The 14,497-nt window shown below is 38.9% G+C and overlaps 1 protein-coding gene across 2 annotated transcripts in view; it reads right to left on the bottom strand.

Annotated features, from left to right (window-relative positions):
* GNG2 (G protein subunit gamma 2) overlaps window positions 1–14,497 on the bottom strand; it is a 124,255-nt gene that overhangs the window by 95,273 nt on the left and 14,485 nt on the right. For both annotated transcript variants that reach the window (XM_065940987.1, XM_065940988.1), the window contains exon 2: window positions 9,844–9,884. The gene's annotated coding sequence lies outside the window, so the exon portion shown is untranslated. The remainder of the gene's footprint in view (window positions 1–9,843; window positions 9,885–14,497) is intronic.

Genomic DNA, 14,497 nt, shown 5'->3' with positions numbered 1-14,497 from the left:
TCACTATTTCTGTTATAGACCCAACTTTGTTCTGGGATCCTTGGTCCAAGCATTTCCCAAGTCAGGGAGTTTCTGGTTCACAGAACTGTATGTTTTAGGGTGGTACTCCAAATTTGTTTTCTTTTGCCCATCATTTTATGCTACCACAAATACCTTTCCAATTATGGAGATTTATCCGATTCAATTGATTTACTCATTCTCAGTGGATCAGAGTGGTTAATCTGGATTAGATCAAGGCAAGTAATCCTGGTCCCTAGGTCAAAGGAGTGAAAATAATTCATCTGAGATTAAAGCAAGCTGGACAAAAACGAAAACTGCCTACTCAACCCACCAGAGGTGGATGCTGTACTTCTCTGGGACAGAAGTCACTCCTTTGAGTATGAGAGGTCCAAGAATGTGGACTATTCAGAATTTCTCTGAGGTGTCTACTTACTTTTCTCCACCCCTTCCTCTAAACTTGAACTGTGAATTGAGGTTGCCATCCCAAGTCTGAGCAGGACAAGCATGAGGGTGGTTTCATCACCTCCTTACCTCATCCTGATCATGTTTTACCACACAAACAACGAAGTCTCTCCAAATGCTACCGATCGCATCTGGGTCCATTTGAACATGGACTAGGAAACTGATTAAACACAATTAATGAAAAAGTGAAAGTTGGTTAAAACAATTTTTTGATAAGACAGCTTAGATTTGGGGGAGAAGAGGGTGTTATTTCTTTCATGCAAGGCCTTCACAATGATGATTAACTGTGGCAAATATCATCTACTTGCCTCTCCAAACCCATCTCCATTCCGTTCTACCTGGCTCTACACCCTAAGAGACTAAACTGTGGACTCAGCAGGCAGCTTCCTTGTTCATTGTCTTCCAGTTGAGTTTGGTCAATAGTGAGCACAAGCAGATAAGAGGAGAGAGGAGAATGATTTCAGGGTATTTGTTTCCCAGCACCCCTGCTGGCAGGATCATTATAATCGGGCCACACCCCTTTCCTGGAGGCCACAGTTCCACGCAGGAGGGTCCTCTCCTCCTAGCCCTCATCCCTCCAGGTCTATGGGTGGGTAAAGGAGCCCTGAGAAGGTCCATCCTCCCTTGTGGTTTCCCTAGACTCTGCCCATGTCCTTATAAATATTCTCTTTACCAAGCTCTCCTAAAATTAATTGACTTAAGGATGTCATTGCTTTCAGTGCAACTGACAGTTGCTGAGGGTTAAGACTACGCTTATTCAGAAGAAGAACTTATTCCAAGTTCTCGATTTATATGAAAACACTGACATTCATGGGGTTGAAATCAAGCCCAGACAAAAATAAATAACAGCAAGGTGAGATGTGGAGTAGGGTGGTCGAACAGCACCAATTTGCCCTTCCTGTCTTGGCAATTCTGTAAGGCAAAAGTATAGATTTGTAAGAACAGTGAAGGTGGTGGATGTATCTCTCGGATTTTTAAAATATGAGAGATGTTTGACATCCAGTTTGCTATGTCATGCTTCTTTACACTTACTGATCATACTTCTATGGTGCCTTCAACCTTTCTACATACGACATTCCACTGAGATTGAGACTTTAAACCATTCTTTCTGTTTTAATGGTCAAATATAAAGAAAGATATATTTGTTACAATAAAAACTGCCTAAACAGCAAATCGAGGAAAGAGAACAGATTTCAGAGGTGCCATCTGTTTTCTCTCATTGAGAGACAGTATTATACACAGCAAATAATGCTATAGAGGTGAAGTGATGCTTCCTGTGACATGCATAAGATATAATCTCAAGTAGACTTTGATTAGAGTTTATATATCAAAGATATAAGTCGATTAAGGTAAAAGATGGATTTTGACCCTATCTAAGCCCCAAACTAACCTCCCATCCAAAGAACTGCCTCAACTATGTCATAACTAAACAGAATAACTACTTTAAGGTTGATTTTCTTTGATGATGTCAAAATATCATTTAAAATCTGTAAAGCTCTTTTAAGTGAAAAGGATAAAATGTTGAAATATTAATACGATGCTTTGTTCATTTTTGTTTGGTTTGTGTTAGTGTGTGTGTATTTACCATAGATTAGGACAGAAGATAGAAAAGAGGAACTCACTGGATTAACCTGAGCCAGTGAGGAAAGACCTACCCCTGTATTTTCGATGGGTATTTATTAGAACTTAAAGAGTATTTGAAAAGGGATACCAAAAGAAAATCTGGGAATTCTGGCAGCTTTCATTTACTTCTATATAACATCAGATGGTTCTTACAAAGCTCTCAACTCTTATTTTTTAAATGAGTGGTAGCTTCATTCTTTCAACTTTTCCCTAGCTCAATACAACATATCAATGAATAATACTATCTTGCATTTGTATAGGACTTTAAAATTTACAAAGAACTTTCCTATTCATTATCTCAACTCACCTTTGCAGTATTTCAGAGAAAATATTAAAACCCCCATTTTACAGATGAGGAAACGAAGGCCCCAAGATAATAGGATTCTTTCAGTAGCAACTTGAATTAGGTTAGATAAAAAAATGGGACTATACTGGCTCACTTCAACTGGATGGATGGACTCCAGTTCTCACTGGGCTCTCTTTTCTTCCCTTTATCTTTCTGTCTTTCTCTCTTTTGCTTCCCCTCTGTGCATCAGACTTTACTCTCTCAGGAGACTGAAACATCGCCTTAGTGATTCTTACTACCTTGAGGCAGCAAAGGATGGGACCTCTCCTCCCTCAACTTGAAAAATTTCGAAGAAAGACTCTATTGACCCTTGCTGGCTTGCAGGCCCACCCTTTGAACCAACTCCTCCGGCCAGTACTCCCCAAACAAACAAAACAGGAACAGACACAGCGAGTTAGGGAACTGTGAGCAGGGCGTATGGACTGCGTCTTCCCCAAGGAGCAGAATCAGGACGACTTCACAATTGGATCTTCAGACTGTAAGCCTAACATCCTCTCCTTCACGTCTGGCCTCTCACTACAGGGGCCCTACAGAGTTCCTTTCTTCCTCACGGTTGCCAGTGCAGTCTGGTTCAAGACTTGGAAAAGACCTCAGATTCTTGTCCCGTTCCTGTCACTCGTCATCTGTGTTCATGGGCAAGTTACCTAACCTCTGGGAACCACAGCTTCCTCCTTTGTAAAGCAAGGTAAACAATTTCTGCATCACAGGGTCATCAAAAGGATAAAGGGTGACAACATACTCCAGATGACTTTGAAAATGATAAGGAACTACCTTAAGGTTTATTACTTGTATTCTGTATGTAAATCTTACAGAAGCTAAAATTACACAGTAACAGTCTTCAGTCATCATTCTCCCTATCACCAGCCCTCTGTTAGCATCACATTGGTTCTGACATTTTTACTCTTTAAAAAGCATCAAATGGTGTCTTGAAAAGATTTAGTCCTGAAAAAAGTTTACAAACAGATGGTTTAATGGCACTCATCGTACCTTCTCAGTACAGATTAACCAAGAGATGGAAAATTTTTGGAAGACACACAAGACCACTATTAAGAGTGGTTATCTCCAAGGAGTGGGCTATAAGTTGGTGTTTGGAAAGAACTCTTTTTTACTTATTCCTGTGTTTACTACTCAAATTTTTAAAAATCTTACATACATATTCCTTGCATAATAAAGAAAACATTGAAAAATTACAAGGTTAGTTACTACAGAAAATGAACATAGTATATATCTAATATAGCATCTGACACTTAAGAAGCTTTCAATATTTCCTGCTTATTGATCAAACTAAGTATTTCTAGTTACCACCTATCCAGCGAAGTCAAGTCCACTTCACTAGACTAAAAGCCAGCTCTAATCTCTATGAAAGTACATTTTCCATTCATCATATTGTGAGGAATGCTCATAACCACCTGCTGAGGATATGGTTTTAAATTCTTACACCTTTACACACCAAAACTAAAAACTACCTTCTTAATGTCCAATTACAAAACAGTACATTCGGTTACCTCTCTACTCTGTTACTGCTGTTTATTAACATCAGAGGATGCTAGGCTTCTAGGAACCATGCTATCTTAGGTTTGTATGATATTTCTAAGGAATTAAAGGTTACATGGCAGCATATGCCAAAACTAAATGACAGATTTAAATAGCATTTAAAAAAATGATGCAACAGCTACAAAGCTTGGATGCTGCGCACCAGCTAAGTGCTATACTGGTTGCCTAGTTACATTTCTGCAAAAGGTCAAAAAAGTTGTCTCTAAATCTAGAAGGAATTAAAAACCTTAAAGTTTTACCATTTTACCCCTATGTAGACATCCCTTAAAATAAGTGCCTGTCGCACTTTGATCAGCTGCCAGCACTTGGGAATATCTAAGGAGATGTTTTAATAAAAGACATTTCTATATATGAAATTTGTTACCATGCTCACATTTCATTAAAGTTGCAACATCTGGACTCTTTCTGTTTTGTCATACCCAATCGCAGACCGCTACTACAGGGTATCAAAAAAGTTTCCAACTTAGTTGATATAACTTCTATCCCATGAGAAGTGGAAAAAGTCCGGTGTTTTAAATTGTTAAACTTAAAAAAATTTTTTATTGCAATCAGCTTTGTAAATTATAGGCTGTTTATAATTAAGCAACAAAAATATGTATCTTAATAATAAACAACTAGTGTCTTAACTCTCTGAATTTCCTGACTGGCTCTGCTGGCAGACACTTTTAAGTCCAAATATCTTCTCCCAGTAATGGCATAGGACAGGACAACAATTTTGGTTTATAAATCTAAAAACATGAGTGTATTAAAATGGATGAGATTTCCTCCAGAATTTGAATAGGGAGAAACAGTCTTTTTTTTTTCCTTCCTCTTGAAGTTCAACATTTTTATTTTGAGGGAAAAATTCAGAAAACATGAAATTAATCATGGACCACTTTAAAGTGTACAATTCAATGGCATTTAGTACATTTAAGATGTTGCATATCTATCATCTCTATTTAGTTCCAAAACATTCCTATTACTCCCAAAGAAACCCTGCATGCAGGGTAGTTTGAGTCATTTGGATCGCCTATTTACATTGACTCTGTAATTTCTCTTTGGAAAGGAATAAAAGAAGCTGAGTTTAATCAACAGCATAAGGATTTCATCTCCTTTCATTTCTTCTAGAGTGTGTTTGATTCACGAAACAACCCAGCTGAGATTCAAAACTGAAAAGAAGTTAGTCTTAACAAAATGAAACCAGGATTGAGAGTCCTAGAAGGAAGGAGCCCCAAAAAGGGATTGACAAGAATATCAGAGTTAACTCACAATCTATTCAAGCTGTGTTCTCATCAGAAACCCAAATCTTACTTCTATGACAGACAGTGCTCAATCTTTTTTTTTTTTTTTTGAAGAAAAAGAAAAAAAAAAGAATTCCTTGTACCTACCAGCTAGAACCATTTAGAAGATAGGAAACAAACACATTTTTAAAAAAGCTCCTAAAAGTCAAATTCTATTCTGGGGAAGCTAATGAATTGCTCTTTTAAGTACACTTACAATCTCTTTGAATCAGTGGCTTAGAGAATAAAAATCTCCAAATAAATGTCAGAGAAATATAATCAATGAGGCTTTAGGGTCTTTAGTATTCCTGATTTCTCAGTCTGACTTCGCTGTGGGTGAGGACATGGCAAGGCATTACGGAGAAGGGAGGAAAGGCTGAATAAAAGTCTTCAACAAGATGCATCCACTTACTTACATCATAGACATCATGCAGGGGTACACAGGTAACACTGGGAAAATGAAAGAGTCGGCTATGAAATCTAACACTTCATAAATGTTGTTGGTTCTTCTAAGATGACTTGAGGCAAACATATGTATGTGGATACAGATTTTTCAAGAGTTAGGTTTCACCCTCATCCTCAACCCAAACCCTGGAAGTTACTGTCATTATTTTGTTCAATCAAAATTTCTACTTTCACAATTCATCAGCATAACAGTCACTTTCTACAAGAGCTGTTTTTAAACATATTTGGGCTCAATTGTCCCTAATTGCCCAGAACTCTAGTAGTTTTAGCACTAAAGATCCCAACTCCCTAGTAATCCCTCAGTCTTGGCCAAAATCAGGATGGTTTGCTATTCTACAGCTAGCCCTAAGTTTAACCTTCAGATCTGTATTGCTGACCTGTCTAGAAGTGGATAGAGAGGGGACTCGTTACAAAATTAGCTGCAACATTTAAAATCTCCACCAAAAATTTCTGGCTATATCCTACTGCAGAGATGGTTTTAAAAAATAACCCAGTGATCCATTTCATTCACTAGGCAAGCAATGGTTTTATGCTTTGTGGGGCTGACCTACCTAATGTATGGAAATTAAACCACACTTAGAAATTAGCTAGGATAAATACCACTACAGTAAAGTTCTAGAATATTGTTATTTTTCCTCCAATTTCCACAGGTTAGAGCCTAATAAATATAGCATAATGTGACAGGCAGACATAACAGCATAAAATAAAAATCTCACATTTCTTTGGTGCTATTCAAAGACCTTGGAACTTGCACACTGCAGGCAAACTCTCCAGAGCTGGAGAAATGCCAAAAGCAGCACAGGCCTCAGAGGCCACACCCACAGCCCCAGAAAGTCTGGCCAAGGGAGGAGCCACTGGACTTCAACCTGTCCACTTGATCCGATGCCAAACACTCCAAGAAAACTAAAAGCCTTTAGTGCCCGTATCCACAAAACAGGATTTGCAGAGTCAAGACAAGAACTCACTTAATCAACTCGGGAACCCTAAACCTTCTCAATCCTACACAATGAAATGTAAGATAATTCGATCTGTTACGTGAAGCATTTCTACCTTTCTGAACAATTCATTTTTTTTTTAACTCTGTAGTAGGCAGAATAATGGGCATCCCCCAGTGGCTCAGCAGTAAAAAATCTACCTGCAATGCAGGAGACACAGGAGATGTGGGTTTGATCCCTGGATAGGGAAGATTCCCTGGAGGAAAGCATGGCAACCTATTCCAGTATTCTTGCCTGGAGAATCCCATGAACAGAGGAGCCCAGTGGGCTACAGTCCATGGGGTAACAAAGAGTCAGACACAACCGAGCATGCATGCAGGCAGAATAATAGCCCTCAAATAGGTCCATGCCCTAATTCCCGGAACCCGTGAGTATACAACCTTACATGGACAGAGGGACTTTGAAGATACGATTAAATTAAGGACCGTGGGATGGGGAGAGTATCTTGAATCACCTAGATATGCCAAATGCTATTACATGGGCCCTTAAAGTCAAAGAACACCTACTGGCTCAGTTCAGAGGAACGACTATGGGTGAAAGACACATGGAGATGCAAGGTTGGCGGCTTTGAAAATGGAGGAAGGGGGACTGTAGAATTCTCTCCAGAATTCTTTCTCTCCTTTCCGTCAGAAAGGAACACAGTTCTTTAGACCAGTGAGATCTCTATAGAACCTAACCTGCAGAACTGTAAGATAATATATTTGTACTATTTTAATCCACAAAGTTTGTGATAACTTGTTATAGCAGCAAACAAGAAATGAATACATCTTCATCACTGCTGTTCAATTTGCGTAACACATTAGCAGTATTTTGCTTTAAATCTCAATATTTGACCATTTCTTACCTACTGCTTAATTTGCATCTCTGTACAGACATAAAAATTAGATTTGGTACTAGAACAAATATGCTCAAAATCCCTCCAACAGTGCAAAACAATATTTTTTTATGTCTGTTTAGTTTCTTTCTTTAGTTTGTTAGCACAGAGACCACTTATATAAGGAGTTTCTTTGCATAACTGAAACCAGTAATTTTGTATGAAGCAAAAGTGCTTGTACAGAAGAGTGAAAATGACAAATAACTTCTTTAAAGGTGTGTAAAGACACAGCAGTCCTCAATGTATCCTTAGGGCACTCTGGATACCAGATTGCTGGAAGAGGCCACTGGCCTTTTGTGAGCCAAGGGCAGGATACCAAGGAATACAATGAATTGCCCCATTCAACAGGACAGCAACTCCCATTGAGAAATCCGCTTGAATTATTTTGAAACATTTAAGTACATTCATTAGTATGAAAGAAATTAACACCAAATCAGATAGAGAACATGAAGTACTTGTTTTTAAAAATCTTCATTATTAATAGTATTTGGTAGAAAGTAGGGATGGCTCACCTGAAGATATTAAATACTTCAAACAAAATCTCATTATGGGGTAGCAAAAGCTTTGCATGATCTTAAAAGCACAAAACACACGTATACCTTCCTTCTAATAATCTCTAGACCAGAAATTCTCCATCCTGACTATACATTATAATCACCCGGGAGCTCTTAAAAGCTACAGATATTCAGACCCCTACCCCAAGGGATTCTGATTCAACTGGTCAGTACTTTCAAACACATCCCTGAAGATTCTGACGTGTACCCAGGACTGAGAACCACTGTTCTGTACCATCCACGAGCCGTCTACTGGACACACCCATCTGGATGTGGCCACTCCACAGATTTGAATCTGTTCCTCTCTTCCTGTATCTGTAGCCCAGTTGTCATTGCCACTGAATCTCCCAAAAGAGAAACTTGGCAGTTTTTCTAGATGTCCTCTGCTCCTTCCTCTCTAACCAGCAACTCCATCAGTTCTTACATATCCAGCCCATCATTCCCAACACAAGATATATACTGGTCTCCCTTGCATGAGGTTTCTCTCTACTGCTTCTCCTAAGAAGGTTCTGACACTAGTAAATAGTAAATATTGGCTGAATGAGTAAAGGGATGAATGGCTACCTTCAGTAAACTAAGGTTAAAAGTAGGTTTTATTTTTTTATTTGCATTTTGCTGTAGCCACTAATAGTTATGTAAATAAACAATAAAAAATCCAACAACATATTTAAGCCATTGCCATATGATCCAATGGGGAAAGAAGAGAAGCCGATAGGGGTACAAAGAAACAATATTGGTCATGAGTCAATAACTACGAAAACTGAGTGACAGGGATATGGAGGTTCATTATACTATCCTCTCTATTTGGGTACATGCTTGAAATTTATCAAAAGGAAGTTAAATTTTAAAATGGGGGGGGGGGGACTCCACATCAGGACGAAAGGTGGAATTATGTCTCTTGGTTGGAGAGGGCAAATACATTACCACCTGCCTCAGCAATATGGTAACCTTAGGGCTTCCCCTGTGGCTCAGCTGGTAAAGAATCTGCCTGCAAAGTGGGAGACTTGGGTTCAATCCCTGTGTTGGGAAGATCCTCTGGAGAAAGGAAAGGCTATCCACTCCAGTATCCTGGCCTGGAGAATGCCATGGATGTACCCATGGGGTCGCAAACAGACAGACACAACTGAGCAACTTTCACTTTTTTCAAGTCTATAGCTAGATTCAAATGACTTTCGTCAGTTTCAAAAGCCAAGTCAGTTTCTTCAAGAAGAAACCCCACCAGTATTAAACAGATCTTTTATTGTTACTGTTGTTGCTGCTGGAAAAGCCCTTGTAACATCAAAACCAGTTAAAAACAGGGTTTTCCCTATCCTTCTCCAGTCTAATTTACTCTTGACATCTGTCTCTCATTATCCTCAGTGGGTGCCACCAGTTAATCATGTTTGGTGCCATAGGGATACATTTTGTTAAGGCAGTCATCTCAAAGCGTCTCCAAATTCAGGTTTTTAGAAAAAAGCGAGGGGCAAAGTGGGGAGGAGGGCAGTGGAGTTCTGGTGAGAAATCTGATCTTTAACAATCATTAAGGAGAGTCTTTTCTTTCCCCTTTAAGTCCCCTTCAGCAATCAACATTGCTAAAGACTATAAATGTTTCTTCTTAATCAACATTTCATGTTAAATGCTTTCACCTATAGGTTTACTTAAGATGCTTTTTATCCTCTTAAAGTTCTGGTTAGATTTAAGATCCTAGAAGAAGATATTTGAGAATTCTCACCTCTTCAATTTCCAAAGCCTGAGGCTCACTGGCAGATCTGGCTGTTGAGAAAACAGAGAAGAAAAGTGTTTTATTAAAAAAAGGAGAGACAACATGATACATAAAAGCTGAACAAGCAAATAAATGCTTCTGTAAACGGTTTGGTGGTGATGGCTAAATAGTTTGAAGGGCAGGGGGGTCACAGGTTTACATTTCTGAGCCAAGAAACATTTTGTTAACTCTTTTTCTTTGAAGAAACAGATTTGTGAAAATGAGTCCCTTTCTTTGTGAACATCCCCAGTCTACAAGAAAACATGAAAGTCAGCCTGGGAAACCTAGGGCAAGCAGAGTTCTTGGTGAGAGGCTGTGTACAGGTGACAGGAAACACACTTTCCTCCTGACCTAACTCGATTAGCTCCCAAAACAAAACAGTGCAGATGTGCTATTTTGTCAGGTATTAGGGACAGAGGTGGGGCTCCATTTGTGTGCATCTAGCCCTTTGAGAGGGTAGACTAAAGAAGTTTATGGTTAAAAAACATCTTTAGCATCCAAAGCAAAAGGCTATTTAGAAGTAGAAACACGGACTTCCCTAGTGGTCCAGTGATTAAGAATCTGCCTTCTAACACAGGGAACGCCGGTATGATCCCTGGTCCAGAAGATCCCACATGCTGCATGGCAACTAAGCCTGTGCTCGAGAGACCCGGAGCCACACTACTGAGCCCACACGCCTAGAGCCTGTGCTCTGCGACAAGAGAAGCCCCCAGGGCGAGGAGCCCACTCAAGGCAACTAGAGAAAGCCCATGCACAGCAATGAAGACCCAGCAGAGCCAAAATAAGAATAAAGAGGTAGAAATAACCTATACCCCTAGCTACTAATGACCTTTGAAGATGTTCAGCAGAGTTGGCCTAGTTTTGCCGAGTGCGAGCGTGGTTCATATCAGAGGAAGCTCCCATGTAGAGGAGCTTCTAAAAAGATATCGAGCAGTCAGCTCAAAGGGAACTACCTAAGGCTCAAGGAATGTTCTATCATTCCTATTTTGTTATGTCTCAGAATTAAGAAGTATTTGGCATCTAGAGTATTATGACTGAGGGTGGAAATCACTTTCACGTTGGGTCCTAAGACCAAATGAACATCAATGTCTCTAGAGATTGCCCACTGTTTGAGACTGACATGTGTGCTAAAATCTCAGCCCAAGTGCTCATATTCCCAGATGACTATAAGGGACCATATGTTTTTAAATGAGCCAACGTTATCAAAAAACTATTATTTCATGATTAATGACAGCAAAGGAAACAAAAACAAGCCAAGGGCAAAAAACAACCTATTTCCAGAGAATAAACCCTAGGGACAACAATGATAAGTGGGACTTGCAAAATTAGCCTTGAAGGGAGCTCTGAGTGTAGCACTCTCATACGCCATTGTGAAGTGAAAGTCACTCAGACGTGTCTGACTCTTTGTGACCCCATGGACTATACAGTCCATGGATTCTCTAGGCCAGAATACTGGAGTGGGTAGCCTTTCTCCCCTGCAGGGGATCTACCCACATTGCAGGCAGATTCTTTACCAGCTGAGCCACAAGGGAAGCCCGTACCCTATCGGGGGAGCATAAACTGGTACAATCTCTCTGGAAAGTAGTTGAGCACTATATCAAGATCTCAAATATGTCCTCAGCCATTGTCTTAGTGAGGTCACTTCTTGATGTGATCCCCCAAATGCTAAATATACACAAATAATTATTACCAAGGTGTTAGAAATAGCCTAAATATTAATAATACAAGCTATTATGTAAAACAAAAAAAAACTACACACAATGGAACTTGGAAAGGACAAATACAAAAGGTTTAAATGCTGAGGAATATACACATGAAATAAACTTATGTGAAAAGAATACAAAATTATATATATAGTATGAACTCAGCTAATTTTCTAATATTTACATTATATATACATTTTCTAATATTTTAATATTTTTCATATGTAATATTCTCCTAGTACAACATATATACTATTTCCTAGTAAATATTATACATAACATCTTTCTGATACATATTTTTCTACAAAAAGATTGGAAGGATCACATCAAAATGTTAACAGTGTATTGTCCTTTATGCCCAGAAAATGTAAGTACTAGAAATTGCTAGATATGACTCAATATCTGTTTTCCTCCATTCGAAGCTAGACACATTTAAGTCAACAACAAGTGCTTTTCCCACCTTCCCTTGTGACTAGGTATGCGGTCATGTGACAAAGTTCAAGGGGAAGGCTGCAAAAGTGATCCCTGCAACTTCTGGGTCATGCCCTCCCCTTTCCCGCTTCCTTCCTTCCTACTGGTTACAGAGAGGTTTTTATGGCAAGAAGCCACTTTAGACCACAAAGCAAGGGAAACATGATAGGAATGATCTAGCAGTATGACAGAAGGAACCTGGGTCCCTGGGCGATCTTGTCAAGGAGCGTTACCTTACCAGCCCTGGACCACACACTTCTGGACTGTTATGTGAAAGACAAATAACTTCCAACTTTTGTCAGTCACTGTGAAATCAGGTCTCTGTCACATGTAGTTCAACCAACAACCTGATTAATGGAAAGGGTCAGTCTTAGGTTATTTTTCACACTTTAAGTATTTTTGGAATTTTCAATGAATTACTTTCATCATCAGAAAAAAACGTTCAAGCATGTTAACTAATCTTAAAAAAAATTAAGACAGCATAGAATGAAGTTTGGATAACATGTGCCTTCCTATATATGAAAAGAGAAATGAAATCTAGTTTTGAGAAATAGTTATTACACCATATGCCAGGGCAAAATCATACACAAACTCCCTGCATTTGTATCACCCTTTAATCACACCCCATGGCACTTCATTTCAAGCTTTTAAAAAAATGGTTTTAATAAAGAAAAGTTATAGAAATAAAGTCTGCATAAGGAATACTCTAAAAAACCTCTGTACTGTGCTTAGTCGCTCAGTCGTGTACGACTATTTGAGACCCCATGGACTGTAGCCCACCAGGCTCCTTTGTCCAAGGGGATTCTCCAGGCAAGAACACTGGAGTGGGGTGTCATGCCCTCCTCCAGGGGATCTTCCCAACCCAGGGATGGAACTCAGGTTAAAGAAAAACAAACCTCTAGGTCAATGTATTATACTTTTCCATTTAAGAGGATGCTGAAGCTTCTTAAATTTTAAAATATTCTTGAAAACCAGTACTGTATGTGTACCAACTTATACCTTTAACATAAGGGTGTTGTTTGTTCTCCATATAGAATCATGATGAATCATTCCTCAGTAATCCCACTTTGTTGACTGTCCATCAAAAACAAAAACCCATGCATATTAATTTTACTTTCCCCTGGAGGAATAACCGTTTTGGCAGAGTTCACATAACCTCCTTGGTCACCATTGTGACCCAGAGGCCTGTATTATAAGATGACTGTACAAGACAAAGGAGACCTATTCCCTCCATAAAATAGAGAAAAGAGACCTGGTCTACTTGGGGACCGGATCTGAAACAAGGGCCTCACTAAAACCCATCTCTAACTGTATCAGAATAATGCACTAAGGATCCTTTAAATCTGTAATAATATTATGCTAGTGGCATTTGGCACCTTTTAGAGGCTCGTTAAAGCCCTGTGCAGCTGCACATCAGACACTTCCCTGGTAGACCTTGGAGACTTGCATGTAATTATATAGCAGATCAGGGACCTATTTCCCCCATCTTCCCAAGAGTATGCCCAACGGTCCTTTTCTCCCCTGTGAATCACAACACCTAACACTAATATGATTAGCTTATATTCAGTAACAAAGGGAGGATGCCAGAGTTTCTTCACTTCCCTCTCAGGATGACTGAGCCAGCATGTTCTGAAACCCTTACACCCTATCTCTCGCAACAGTCAAATTGAAGCTGATAGTCAAAGCTCAGAATTCTCAGTTTCTCTCCCCCTCTTCCCTTTACAGGAACATAAGCAACCCAACTCCACAGGCCTGATAACCATGGTAACAACATGCGCTGTGATTATGAGTGTGTTTGTTTTTTAAAATGACTCACAGATTGTTCCCCTAGAAGCCCCAGACAAACAGGTTTCTGGCTGGTTTATAAAATCTATCCAAAGTTTCTTACAAATTTCTTGCTCTTGGTAGCATAACTGGTGTGATGGAGAGAGAGTCATCAAATCAATATGTCCTTTTCTTTAAGGATGAAAAAAATCCCTCTTGGTTCCTTAAACAGTCCAAGATTAATCAATTTAAAATTCGGGTTAATAATGAAATTAATTTGAGTTTGTACACTGGAGATAATGAATCTGTTCCTAATTTAAATAATTAAGGTATTTCATAATGCAGTTTTAGAGACCCAAATGTAATAATCAGATGAAAAAATCAGTAGTAAAAAATATCCAATAAAATAGCCTGTATCTGTGTGTACAAGTAAAATGCTTTAAAAGAATAAATGTCTTCTTTTATTAAAATGACTTTTCTTTTCCTTAACACTGTCTAATCATAACAATACAACTTGATTCTAGGGTATATGTAAGTCTTAGTACCAAGATTTTTTTATTTTATTTTATTTTTATTATTATTATTTTTTTTTAGTTCTACCACTTTATTGCTACCAACCCATTTCCCTCCACCCTCGTGCACACATGCTCAGTCATGTAATCTCATGGACTTCAGCCCGCCAGACT

The sequence above is a fragment of the Muntiacus reevesi genome, chromosome 7 (genome assembly GCF_963930625.1).
Source record: "Muntiacus reevesi chromosome 7, mMunRee1.1, whole genome shotgun sequence".
NCBI lineage: Eukaryota > Metazoa > Chordata > Mammalia > Artiodactyla > Cervidae > Muntiacus > Muntiacus reevesi.
Note: the sequence above shows the minus strand (reverse complement) of the source record. Positions and strands in the feature narration are given on the sequence as shown.